The sequence below is a fragment of the Pelobates fuscus genome, chromosome 7 (assembly GCF_036172605.1).
Source record: "Pelobates fuscus isolate aPelFus1 chromosome 7, aPelFus1.pri, whole genome shotgun sequence".
Lineage (NCBI taxonomy): Eukaryota > Metazoa > Chordata > Amphibia > Anura > Pelobatidae > Pelobates > Pelobates fuscus.
Window position 1 is genome coordinate 105532369 of NC_086323.1, and position 13277 is coordinate 105545645.

The window sequence follows — 13277 nt, forward strand, 5'->3', positions numbered from 1 at the left end:
TAGGGGCAACGGAAGAACACCTCTCCACAGTAACTCACCAACAAGACAACAACAACAAGAAGATTCGCAACCTGCAAGCTGCCCACAGGGCCCTACAGATTAAACTAGACAACATGGAGGACGCTCGAAGACGCAACAACCTCAAAATTAGAGGTATTGCTGAAACGGTCGGTGACCAAGAGCTGCAACACTTCCTAAGGCACCTCTTCACCTCTCTTATGCCGTAGCACTCAGCGAAAAATCTGCAACTAGACGGCTGTTTTCACCTAGCACAGTCCAACAGGGCTCTGGCATGAGCTACCCGCGATATCCTGGTACGCTTCATACTTACCCGAGACAGAGCGGCGGTACAAGAGGCAGTAAGAAACAAGACGCCTTATAGCTTCGAGGACATGCAACTACTATTTCTGCAGGATTTATGCCGCTCAACACTGCAATGGAGGGGATCCCTCAAAGAAGTTACACAGACCCTGCGCACTACGGGCATCGCCTATAAATTGGGCCCCTCTCGAACTCTTCAAGCCACCAAAGATGGCCGCATCTACCCACTCACCTCTGCGGACGACACAAGGAGTTTCTTAAGAAACTGGGCATACCACCACCCACAGGCTTGGGAAGCGAGCCACGCATGCACATGGGACATGGCCAAAGTGGTACCCTTCACCCCAAGAGCCTAGGCTGACACCGGCTGAGAGCAGATAGCAACTCCGGACGTGGGCTCTGATCGGGCCGCAAATGACATTCCAGCCACCAGTTCAATTGGTTTACTTTTTTCTTTTTCCTGTTCACCGTTTTTCAATGTAATTTTTTATTGTATACGATATGATGGTCCACACATAAAGTGTAGAACAAAGCGGAGACGCTATTTCGGTGTCTCCCCCACTGCTCAGGGGTTATTGAGCGGAACCTCTTAGTCTGAGGTACTACAACACCCACCACAGCATGGAAATGTGCCTACACCTCAGATCTCCTGTACTGCGATACAGGAGTCCATGTAATCGCTAAACCTGCACGCCGCCCTCACCCTACGCTTACCTGGTGTCTCCTCTAAACAGTATACCCGACCAAAAGGTATTGCCGGTCGGCGCATGGAGTGTTGGCGGGTGCAGGCAGGCAGTAACACATAGTAATAGTACAACACAAACCACACACTGAGAGACGCACCTTAACAGAACGCATCATGGACACGCTATTAACTCTCTTATAACTTATCCCTCTCATGTACCACTCTTTTCATAAGCCTAAGACTACAAACACATATGGCTAACACTTATGTCTAATTATAAAAATGTGCAATGTATGCCGTTGTCATGCGTTAGTTACCTGATGTTAAATGTTAACTTGGGATCAATGCTGTTGGGGCATGACAAAAGTATTTGTTACCATTGTTACCTTATGCACGCAAAAATAAAGAATTGAAAAAAAAAAAACTGTAGAAAAGTAAAAGAATAGTCAATAATTATCTTGAGTCGAGGATAATTGAATTTAACAGCAACAGTGATACAATCCAAGGTACAGGATTACAGAACAAAAAAAGTTACGAACAAGCCAAAGGTAAAAACCAGAGAAACAAAAAGTAGTTAAATGCACTCTTGGATCACCAAAATGGAAACCGTGATAGGGGAAAGCATGGACAGAGAGTGGGTGTTATATAGCCCTAAGTAGAATAGTATTAATCTGTGTAATTCCTGCAATGTCAAATGGTGTGAAATCGATGTGACAGGAATGATGCACGTGGGCGTGTATCCGAAATAATGCAAGGCATCCCAGCATCATAACTTGATCAAGCTCAGAGCGACCAGCATCCAGATGTTGGAGTGACACCAGAATAGCTACAGACTTCAAATTATGATGGTCTGTACTATAAACAGTCAAAGGGTAGTGTGTCTACACTTTACCAGTAGTAGCTACTAACTCTGTGGGGGAGGATTTGGAGAAATAAGAGGGCTTGCAATAAGGGGGCTTGACATGTCCCTCCTCCCTGCCAAAAGATAAGAGGAAGGGAGGGGGGAAATAAAGTTTGATACATTTTAAATGAAAAAAACAAAACAAAAATAAAATAAAATGTATATACAGTCATGGGAAAATGAAATTACACCCTCTTCAGATTCTACGGTTTTACATATCAGGACATAATAACAACCATCTGTTCCTTAGCAGGTCTTAAATTAGGTAAATAGAACTCCAGATGAACAACACATGGCATATTATACTGTGTCATGATTTATTTAACATAAATAAAGTCAACATGGAGAAGCCATGTTTGAAAAACCAAACACACCTTATGATTCAATAGCTTGCAGAACCACCTTTAGCAGCAAAAACTTGACGTAATCTTTTCTATATAACGTTATCAGTCTCTGAGGAGGAAATTTAGCCCACTCTTCTTTACAATGTTGCTTCAGTTCATTGAGGTTTGTTGACATTTGTTTATGCACAGTTCTCTTAAGGTTCTGCCACAGCATTTTAAACAGGTTGAGGTCTGGACTCCACTGGGCCATGGCAACACTTTGATTATTTTCTTTTTCTGCCATTCTGTTGTAGATTTGCTGGTGTGCTTGGGATCATTGTCCTGATGCATGACACAATTTTGGCTAGGCTTAAGCTGTTGGACTAATGGCCTCACATTTGACTCTAGAATACTATGGTATACAGAGGTGTTCATGGTCTACTCAATGATTGCAAGGATCCTAGGTTCTGTGGCTGCAAAACAAGCCCAAATCATCACCCATTCACCTCAGTGTTTGGGTTTTTCCAAAAGTGGCGCTGTACATTATGGCCAAATATCTCCACTTTGATCTTGTCTGTCCAAGGGACATTGTTCCAGAAGTCTTGTGGTTTGTTCAGATGCAACTTTGCTAACCTGAGCTGTGCTGCCATGTTTTTTTAGAGAGAAGAGGCATTCTCCTGGCAACCCTTCCAAAGAAACCTCACTTCTTTTTTTAGTCGGACTGTCATGGACTTTAATAGTTAACATTCTAACTGAGGCCTGTAGAGTCAGAGATGTTTTTTTTTTACAGTTTATTTGAGCATTACACTTTCTGAACTTGGTATGTCTGTGTGCTGGGATGTTCACTCCTGGGAAGATTGGTAACTGTCTTGAATGTTTTTCACTTTTGAATAATCTTCTCACTGCCGTAACTGCAGTGAGAAGATTATTCAAAAGTGAAAAACATTCAAGACAATTACCAATCTTCCCAGGAGTGAAAATCCCAGCACACATACATACTTGTCTCAGGCGACTAATGGAGACGCCTGAGACAAGTCACAAGCAAATGCAGTTTAAGCATGTCATTAAATGTGCTTGTGCTGTGCATAACATATAAAGGGCCTTTCTCTTCAGCAGGGCACTGTGGATGAGTTGTCCTGGAAGAGCATTGAACCAACATGCTCACTTTGAGGGAATGTGCTTGTCATTGGTGCTGACAAAGCACCCACCCTATCTGGACCCACGCCCTCCCACTAAGCCGCTGTGATTAAAATATGCCCGGCCCAAATATTTTTGCAAAGTCCGGCCCTGGTGGCTGCTGTTGAGTTTTGACATTGAGATAAAGATCATGAAAATTACAACAGGTCATATAGAAATTTATTACTCACACTCCTTCAGCATGGTGTAAAGTTGAAAAGACAAGTTAGTTATTGTAAACTCCTATTACATCCTATAAGAAAATAAGATATTTATTATCAAAGCCTATCTATAAGTATGGTGTATGTAATTTTCTTTCTTTTAATTAATTGTAACAAAGTACATATAATATATAAACGTATTCTCTTAAAAACCAACAATATAAGAAAAAAAATGACCCAACCTGCCCCACCAGTGAAGTTAGGTATATGGAAAAGTATGGGAGTTTTACACTAAATTCTAATCTGTAACTGCTACTATTGCCGAATTGTTTTGATTCCGTTTTTATTGCACCTCAATTTACTTTTTAGCTTTTACTTAATCCTTTCAATACTAGAACAGAGAACCACATATCTCTGCCACTTGTTACACATATAAGGAATGTAAAACTGCTGAAAATATCAGCTCACCAGCTTCTTTCAAACAGTACAGGGTGTTTCACTTGATGATAATATTCTTACAGTAACAGTCAGGGAGGGGGGAGGAGCGAATGGACTCTGGACTGCTAATGAAATGCTGACAGTGAAATGGTAGAGTAGCTATTGCAGTTTAAAAGACCCGTTTTGGCACCATAACAACTTCATCAACATGAAGTAAGTACAAGTTCTGATCAAAACAAAATCAAAACAAAACTATATGTCTGTTAAACCATAATGTACTTCTTTAATATTAAGTGCACCCACACTTATTATATATAATTTTGTTCGGGAGAAACAAGCCTTTAATTTAATATCAAACAATTATATGTGAAACAGAATTTTATATGAATAAGAACTAAAAATTGTGAGAAATGTAGTTAGTGTGTGCATTTTAACTGTGAAAGTCATATTACTATTAGCCTTCACTGCATTAAATAGTATTGCCTATCCATAAAAGTGGTGACAGTACTTTGGTTTCTAACTATCACCCAATATCATTGCTCCCAGTATTGTCAAATATCTTAGAAAAATGCATCCATACGCACCTATGTGAGTATTACCAGCAACTACAACTGCCCGAATCACTCAACTACAACTGCCCTCTTAAAAGTTTGCAATGACATCCAAACTGGCATGGAAGAAGGAGACCTAACTGGAGCTATTTTCCCTGATTTTGCAAAGGCCTTTGACACAGTAGACCACGACATTCTATTGCACAAACTAGAAAACTCAGGTGCTGATGATCGTCCGCTAACCTGGTTTCGATCATTTGTATCAGATTGATCACAATATGCGTCCATTCCTGACAGCGACTCCCTTCCTCTCCCAGTCACATGTGATTTTCCCCAAGGTTCCATTCTCAGCCCACTACTATTCACTTTATTTATAAATGATCTGCCTAATGTCTGCAAATCCTCAAATGTACACATGTACGCAGACGACACAGATATCTATGCAAGCAAATCCAATCTACCACAGCTTGAGGCTGTACTCCAAGACCAGTTCACAGATGTAGAAAAGTGGATCACAAAAAACAAACTCTTCCTAAACACTGACAAAACTGTCACAATGCTCTTTGGAACAGTACCTAAATTACACAAATTACAAACTTCCCATCAATGCATCAAAACAAAATCAAATAGTGCACTGACCGCAGTTCACTCTTTCAAATACTTGGGTATGTTGTTAGACCCCAATCTATCTTTTGGCCTCCACATAGAAAAGCAAACAAACAAAGGGATGGGACTGCGCCAGTGAGCAAAGTAAATGAATTTAAAAGTCCTGGTTGAGGTAGTAATTATGAAATAGAGTCCAGTATAATGGAACTTTGGTCCTATGTTGGTCTCTGAAGTTGTAGAGTTTCGCTCCTTGCAGGTATATGGAGGAGGGCGATGAGTGATGAAAATAGTAATGGTAAAGGGTGATCCAAAAGGTATCCAAATAAAATAGGAGAGATAATACTCACTTTTTGTAGAGCTTAATCCAGCTCTGGTATGAATATCTTGCAGCGGTATACCGCTGCAAGCTATGAAAATAGTAATGGTAAAGGGTGATCCAAAAGGTATCCAAATAAAATAGGAGAGATAATACTCACTTTTTGTAGAGCTTAATCCAGCTCGGTATACCGCTGCAAGCTATTCATACCAGAGCTGGATTAAGCTCTACAAAAAGTGAGTATTATCTCTCCTACTATATCCAAAACTAGATGCCCTGTACAGAAACAAATCCTGCCTAAGCCCTACAGTAGGGAAAAGATCCTGCCTAAGCCCTAAAGTAAGGAAAAGATTGTACAGCAAATGCTGATGTCAATCATTGATTATGGGGATGTAGTATATGCATTAGGCATGTGCATGGGCAAAAAATTTGATTTGGTTCAGTTTGGAAATTCGGGTAAGTAAAAAATTTGTCTGCTTTGGCAATTTGGACCAAAGGCATTCAGTTCGGCACTTCCCAAATTTGGGACTTCGGCAATTTGGGACTTGGCAATTCGGACCCTAACCCTACCCCAAACCCCTAACCCTACCTCCTAAACCCTAACACCTAAACCCTAACCCTACCGCTGACCCTAACCATATCCTGAACCCTACCCCTAACCCTAACCCACTTCGGTACTTCAGCAATTCTGCACTTTGGCAATTCAGAACTTTGGCAATTCAGAACTTCGGCAATTCGGTTCGGCACTTCGGAAATTCTGCAATTCGGCAATTAGAAATTGGACATTCGTAATCTTCCGAATGTCCGAATTGCATGAAATTCGTTTGAATGTACATTCGGAACAAAAAGAATTGCACGTGTCTAATATGCACCTGCACTGCAAACTCACCTAAATAAGCTTAATACATGTATAAGTAGAATAAGAAGGGGGGACCTATTGTCACCCCCCCCGGCTCCCACCCCTGAGCGGTGGGTGGGGACGCCAAATCAGAATAAGTGGGGGACCTATTGTCCTCCCCCGTGCCCCCCACGCCTGAACGGCGGGTGGGGGCCCAAATGTAGAATAAGGGGGGGCACCTATTGCCCTCCCCTGACTCACACCCTAGAGCGGCAGGTGGGGGCCCCAAAGTAAAATAAGGGGGGGGACCTATTGTCTTCCCCCCGGCCCCCACCCCTGAGCGGCGGGCGGGCCCTAAATACCAAAAAGGGGGGGACATATTGTCCTCCCCCCGGTCCCCACCCCTAAGCGGCGGGTGGGGGCCCTAAATAAAAAAGTTACCACCCCAGGTGACTAATGGTCCCCAAACCCCTAGTCACCCCATCCCAAATAAAATTAATAAACCCCTACCAACCCCCCTCACCCTAAAAATAGTGAGGGGGAACAATAACTAAGTACCTGTATAAGAAGAAATAACAATTAGCATTTGATGTCTTTTTTTTTTAAATCTTCTTTTTTCAGCCCCCAAAAAAGCCAAATAAAAAAACCATAATCCCCGTCGCACTTTCAAAAAAAAAAACTGTAAACCAGATGCTGAAAAAGTAATCCATCTTCACCCATGGAGGACACCGCGCAGACTGAACTCTGCAAGGTGGGGGAAGGCTTATAAAGCCTTGCCCCACCCTGTAATCAAGCTCAGAGCACTCTGATTGGTTGATTTAAGCCAACCAATCAGAGTGCTCTGACAGGTAAATTAAGAGACTGACAGGTAAGTCTCTACATTTACCTGTCACAGCACTCTGGTTGGCTTGAAATCCATCCAATCAGAGTGCTCTGTGTCATTTTACACAGCGTGGGAAAGTTCTTTGGAATTTTCACCACGCTGTGTAATTTGACCCATAATAACAATCATTGATTGTTTGAAAGTAACCAATCAGAGTGTTATAAGTCAAATTACACAGCATGGGAAAATTTTAAACCAACCAATCAGAGCACTCTGAGCCTAATTGCAGGGCAAGGTAAAGCTTTATAAGCCTTCCCCCACCCTGCGGAGCTCAGTCTGTGTGGTGCCCGCCATGGGTGAAGATGGATTATTTTTTTAGTGTTGAGGTTTGTTTTTTCCGTTTTTTTGCGCTCTGTTTTTTTTAAGTGTGATGGATATTATGTTTTTTTATTTGGCCTTTTAAGAAAAAAAGAAGACATCGAATTGTATGTTTTTTTTTTTTTTTTTACAGGTACTTAGTCATTGTTCCACCCTTACTATTTTTAGAGTGAGGGGGTTAGGTAGGGATTTAAACTATTTTTTTGGGAGGTGGTGACTAGGGGATTGGGGACCCCTAGTCATCTGGGGGGTAGGATTTTTATTTAGGGCCCCCATGTGCCACTCAGGGGTGGGGGCCGGGGGGAGGACAATAGGTCCCCCCCTTTTTATTTTACTTTACGGCTCCCACCCGCCACTCAGGGGTGGTGGGGTGGTGAGGGCCAGAGGGGTTGACAATAGGTCCCCCCCCTTGAAGTATTTTAGGGCCCCCTCCCACTGCTCAGGGATGGGGGCCGCAGGCTGCTCACTGTTTAATAGACATGCCCCTACTCGCGGTATAGCGAGTAGGGGCAGAATGTACTAATACTAAGTAATTTTTACTGAAAGCCTTTTGGTAGATAGCTCCCTAATACCGTGGGAATTAGGGAGTTATCTACTAAGTGGTTGCAAGGGGGTCCCCCCCCTTGAAGTATTTTAGGGCCCCCTCCCACTGCTCAGGGATGGGGGCCGCAGGCTGCTCACTGTTTAATAGACATGCCCCTACTCGCGGTATAGCGAGTAGGGGCAGAATGTACTAATACTAAGTAATTTTTACTGAAAGCCTTTTGGTAGATAGCTCCCTAATACCGTGGGAATTAGGGAGTTATCTACTAAGTGGTTGCAAGAGAACATCCGAAATTCCGAAGTGTCGAAGTTCCGAAATTCCGAAGTGCCGAATTTCTGAAGTGTTGAAGTGCAGAAGTTCCGAAGTCCCGAATTTCGGAATGCTGAAGCGAACCGAATATTTCCTCATGTACATCCCTAATCTCCAGTAGATTTTAGCCAACAAAATCTCTAGCAGATTTTAGTCGACACGGCTACAATCTAATGGGTATAGTGCCTTTGTCTTTTAGTCCCTTCCCCAGCCCCTCTGTGTCTCTTTGATCCCCCCAGTCCATGTGTTTCAATTCCCCAGTTCCCATGTGTCCCCTTTTCTATACTACCTCCCCCATGTGTCTTACCTGCCAGTATTACATTTGGTGGCAAATTACAATTTTGTTTTAGTTATAGTCTTTTGACTACGAAGACATTTTAGTTTTAGTTGTCTTTTAGTCATTGGAATTGTTTTAATTTTAGTCTAGTTTTAATCGACAAAATCTCAAAAAAAAATAAGACTGCTTTTCACTCATGATATCATCAGCATTATACATTCTTCTGTTTGAAAACACTCATATTTGTGTTCAGCGATGTCTCATGAGTACAGCAGTACCCCCTATGTACAGGTTTTATGAGGTTTTGGAAATATAGCACTTTTCCCTTTTCAGTTTTTACACATTGAAATTTGCCAGATTGGTTTGCTGGGCCCTTGTTGCCTTTGAGTGTGTATGGCAGCCCAAGAATGAAAATTAACCCCATCATGGCACCACATTTGCAGAAGGAGACAACCCAAGGTATTAAAAATTGGGTATGTCTCGTCTTTTTTATTAGCCACGTAATCACAAACCCTGGCCAGATTTAGCATTCATATATGGTTTTCGTATTTTGTCTAAAAAAAAAACTGCCTTTTCACTGATGTTATCATCAGCAGTATAAATTTTACTGCTCTTAAATAGTGATGTACCGAACTGTTCGCTGGCGAATAGTTCCCAGCGAACATAGCGTATTCGCGTTCGCCACGGCGGGCGAACACATGCGCGGTTCGATCCTCCCCCCTATTCGTCATCATTGAGTAAACTTTGACCCTGTGCCTCACGGTCAGCAGACACATTCCAACAAATTAGCAGCAGACCCTCCCTTCCAGACCCTCCCACCTCCTGTACAGCATCCATTTTAGATTAATTCTGAAGCTGCATTCTTAGATAGAGGAGGGAAAGTGTAGCTGCTGCTCATTTGATAGGGAAATTGATAGCTAGGCTAGGGTATTCAGTGTCCACTACAGTCCTGAAGGACTCATCTGATCTCTGCTGTAAGGACAGCACCCCAAAAAGCCCTTTTTAGGGCTAGAACATCAGTCTGCTTTTTTTTTTTGTGTAATGTAATTGCAGTTGCCTGCCTGCCAGCTTCTGTGTCAGGCTCACAGTGGATACTGTGCCCACTTGCCCAGTGCCACCACTCTTATCTGGTGTCACAATAGCTTAAGCTTGCATTTAAAAACAAAAATTTTTTTTTCACTGTAATAGATTGAATAGCAGTTAGTTGTCTGCAAGCGTCTGGGTGTCAGGCCTTCAGCGTGTACTCTGCCAACCTCTGCCAGTGTACTTTGCCACTCATATCTGGTGTCACAATAGCGTGCCTTTAAAAAAAAAATGTTTTTCACTGTAAGCTAATAGCAGTCAGTGTCCTTAAAGCCGGTGTCAGGCCTTCAGCGTGTACTCTGCTAACCTCTGCAAGTGCACTTTGCCACTAATATCTGGTGTCACTATAGCGTGCCTTTAAAAAGAAAAAAAGTTTTTCACTGTAAGCTAATAGCAGACAGTGTCCTTAAAGCGGGTGTCAGGCCTTCAGCGTGTACTCTGCCAACCTCTGCAAGTGCACTTTGCCACTCATATCTGGTGTCACTATAGCGTGCCTTTAAAAAGAAAATTTTTTTTTCACTGTAAGCTAATAGCAGTCAGTGTCCTTAAAGCGGGTGTCAGGCCTTCAGCGTGTACTCTGCCAACCTCTGCAAGTGCACTTTGCCACTCATATCTGGTGTCACTATAGCGTGCCTTTAAAAAGAAAAAAGTTTTTCACTGTAAGCTAATAGCAGTCAGTGTCCTTAAAGCGGGTGTCAGGCCTTCGGAATGTACTCTGCCAACCTCTGCAAGTGCACTTTGCCACTCATATCTGGTGTCACTATAGCGTGCCTTTAAAAAGAAAAAAAGTTTTTCACTGTAAGCTAATAGCAGTTAGTTGCCTGCAAGCGTCTGGGTGTCAGGCCTTCAGCGTGTACTCTGCCAACCTCTGCGAATGCACTTTGCCACTTATATCTGGTGTCACTATAGCATGCCTTTAAAAAGAAAAAACGTTTTTCACTGTAAGCTAATAGCAGTTAGCAGCCGAAATTTCTTTGCACAAAAGGCAATCCCCAACCTGTACTCGATTGTGCAAAAGGAAGTAATGGCATGTCTGGCACACAGTGTTGGGGCAAGGGTCCATCTGACCACTGATACCTGGTCTGCAAAGCATGGTCAGGGCAGGTATATCACCTACACTGCGCATTGGATAAACCTGCTGACGGCTGCCAAGCATGGAATGCACGGCTCTGCAGAGGAGTTGGTGACACCGCCACGACTTGCAGGCAGGCCTGCTGCCACCTCCTCTACTCCTCCTACTCCATCCTCTTCCATAACCTCCTCGGCTGAGTCCTCTTCTGCTGCTGCGTCTTGCTCCACATCAATGGCACCCCCCCAGCTCCCCAGGTACTATTCCACATCCCGGATATGGCAGTGTCACGCCGTCTTGGGTTTGACTTGCTTGAAAGCAGAGAGTCACACCGGACAAGCACTCCTGTCCGCCCTGAACGCACAGGTGGAAAAGTGGCTGACTCCGCAGCAACTGGATATCGGCAAAGTGGTTTGTGACAACGGAACAAATTTGTTGGCGGCATTGAAGTTGGGCAAGTTGACACATGTGCCGTGCATGGCACATGTGTGTAATCTGATCGTACAACGCTTTGTGCATAAGTACACAGGCTTACAGGACGTCCTGAAGCAGGCCAGGAAGGTGTGTGGCCATTTCAGGCGTTCCTACACGGCCATGGCTCACTTTGCCGATATCCAGCGGCAAAACAACATGCCAGTGAGGCGCTTGATTTGCGACAGCCCTACATGTTGGAATTCAACACTCCTAATGTTCGACCGCCTGCTCCAACAAGAAAAAGCTGTTAATGAATATTTGTATGACCGGGGTGCTAGGACAGGCTCTGGGGAGCTGGGAATTTTTTTGCCACGTTACTGGACGCTCATGCGCAATGCCTGTAGGCTCATGCGTCCTTTTGAGGAGGTGACAAACCTAGTCAGTCGCACCGAAGGCACCATCAGTGACATCATACCATTTGTTTTCTTCCTGGAGCGTGCCCTGGGAAGAGTGCTGGATCAGGCCATAGATGAGCGTGAAGAGGAAGAGGAAGAGTTGTGGTCACCATCACCACCAGAAACAGCCTTATCAGCATCGCTTGCTGGACCTGCGGCAACGCTGGAAGAGGATTGTGAGGAAGAGGATTCAGAGGAGGAATGTGGCTTTGAGGAGGCCGAGGAAGACCAACCACAACAGGCATCCCAGGGTGCTCATTGTCACCTATCTAGTACCTGTGGTGTTGTACGTGGCTAGGGGGAAGAACATACCTTCAGTGAGATCACTGAGGACGAGGAACGGGACATGAGTAGCTCGGCATCCAACCTTGTGCAAATGGGGTCTTTCATGCTGTCGTGCCTGTTGAAGGACCCTCGTATAAAAAAGCTGAAGGAGAACGACCTGTACTGGGTGTCCACGCTACTAGACCCCCGGTATAAGCAGAAAGTGGCGGAAATGTTACCAAATTACAACAAGTCGGAAAGGATGCAGCATTTGCAAAATAAATTAAAAAGAATGCTTTACACAGCGTATAAGGGTGATGTCACAGCACAACGGGAATCTAACAGGGGAAGAGGTGAAAGTCATCCTCCTCCTCCCACGACCACGCCGGCAAGAACAGGACGCTTTAAAGACATGTTGTTGATGGAGGACATGCAGAGCTTTTTAAGTCCTACGCATCGCCACAGCCCTTCGGGATCCACCCTCAGAGAACGACTCGACCGACAGGTAGCAGACTACCTCGCCTTAACTGCAGATATCGACACTCTGAGGAGCGATGAACCCCTTGACTACTGGGTGTGCAGGCTTGACCTGTGGCCTGAGCTATCCCAATTTGCGATAGAACTTCTGGCCTGCCCCGCTTCAAGTGTCCTGTCAGAAAGGACCTTCAGTGCAGCAGGAGGTATTGTCACTGAGAAGAGAAGTCGCCTAGGTCAAAAAAGTCTAGATTACCTCACCTTTATTAAGATGAATGAGGGATGGATCCCGAAGGGACCTCAGATCATCTTGTACCTTCATGGAGTTTCGGCTCATGTTTGGGGGATTGGAGAACTACACTCTGGGGATTGCTATAATCACTATACTCCCCAGGGTATAATCGCTGAGCTCTGCTAAGAGCTTGTTCCTGTTCCTGCTCTCTGGAATTCGGAGAGGTCCACCTACTGGAAACTGGACCCTGGTCTTGGGTCCAGTGTGGGTGGAGTCGGCGAGACCCCAACCAAGCTGCTGCGGTTCGTGGGGTCTGCAGTGGTTATGGTGTCAGGCAGAGTGCTTGGAGACCTCGGAAAGCACTAGGAGCATCCGTCAGCGGAGGGTACCCGGTCGGGGTGCCAGCGGTTCCGTTACAGTGGTGGCAGCGGTGGGATGGCGTCCTAGTGCGAGGCGAAGCAGCTCAGAGACACAGTTCGTTTGGAATTGCAATTTGAGGGCAACGCTAGTATTCGTACAGCGCCCCTATTCACAGCAAACATGACTTATCGCTTTGAGGGCGAGGCTTACAGGAAGGAGGTAGAGAGGCGGTTAACCAGGTATGGCCCGAATATTTCGGTAGAGACGCTCCTGGCCACC